Source organism: Carlito syrichta, unplaced genomic scaffold (genome assembly GCF_000164805.1).
Source record: "Carlito syrichta isolate Samal-C Ts95f unplaced genomic scaffold, Tarsius_syrichta-2.0.1 Scaffold126413, whole genome shotgun sequence".
Classification (NCBI taxonomy): domain Eukaryota; kingdom Metazoa; phylum Chordata; class Mammalia; order Primates; family Tarsiidae; genus Carlito; species Carlito syrichta.
In genome coordinates this window covers 435,896-437,270 of record NW_007070509.1, presented here as the reverse complement: position 1 = coordinate 437,270, position 1,375 = coordinate 435,896, and positions in this window count along the sequence as shown.

Here is a 1,375-nt window from a genome sequence, read left to right as displayed (position 1 = left end):
CACTGCACTCCAGTCTGGGTGACAGAGTGAGACTCCAACTCAAAAAAAAAAAAAATGTTGCTGGGCCCAACCCTCAGTTAGGGCTCAGCAGGGTCAGGGCAGAGCCCAATAATTTGCACTTTTTTTTTTGAGTTGGAGTCTCACTGCGGGCTCAGGCAATCCACTCACCTCAGCCTCCCAAAGGCGCGGGATTACAGGCTGAGCCATTGAGCCCGGCTAATCTGCACTTTTAATGCGTTTCCATCCCTCTGGTCCAGGGATAACACTTGGAAAAATGGCTTGTTAGGAATAAATGGAAGACAGGAAAAAGGGTAGATTAATATCCCTTATTCCATACTATTTTGTTAGAAAGTAAGCTATTATTTGGTGAAATGTTTTCTTAGGAGGCTGGGTGGGGGGCAGGGGAAGATTGATTGAGACTAGCCTGGGCAACATAGTGAGACCCCCATGTCTACCAAAAAAACAGCTACAGGTTGCACTTGATTTCTCAAAGCTTAGTGTTGTAATTACCTGCAAAAGAATGCCTGAAATCCCTATATCTAGCCCACACCCTAGACCAATTAAGTGATAATCTTTAGGAATGACTCAGGCAAACAGGCATCAGTGCTTGTAAAGCTCCTCAGATGATTCTAGTGCTCAACCAAAGTTGAGCACAACCAAAAACACCCCCTCAATCAATGGGCACAATGAATAGGTAGGTTATAGGTGTGCCTGAGTCTCAGGATTTAGAGCATACAAGCAGCCCTTGGCTAACAGCCTCTTCCCTTGACCCCTGTGTGGGACTATGTTAAAGGCAGCACTCCTGACTGAAGAAAACAGTTCATTTGTTTTGATGAGATGAGTTTGTCCCTATAAAACCTCTACCTCAGGCTAGTAGTTACAGTGAAACATATTTTAGTAGATGTTAGATGTTGGTCAGCAGGTCTGCTTAAAGTAGATTAAAAACCAGTTTTATCTAAGTCGGGCTCGGTGGCTCAGCCTGTAATCCCGCACCTTTGGGAGGCTGAGGTGAATGGATTGCCTGAGCCCGTGGGTTCGAGACCTCATCTCTACAATAAATAAAAAAAAATCAGCCGGGCGTGGTAGCGCACACCTGTAATTCCGGCTACTTGGAAGGCTGAGGCGGAAGGATCGCCGGAGCCCAGCAGGTCGAGGCTGCGGTGGCCGGGAGCGGCCACTGCACTCCAGTCTGGGCGACAGAGTGAGACTCCAACTCAAAAAAAAAAAAAAACCAGTTATCTGAATGTTCAAATAAACCTCGTTATCAGCAAAGAGCTGAACTTCATTATTAAACCGAAAGGCATATAATTAGTCCATGATATTGAATATGATGCTCACCCTGAGAGTGGGAAAAAAACCTCTTACAATTATAGAA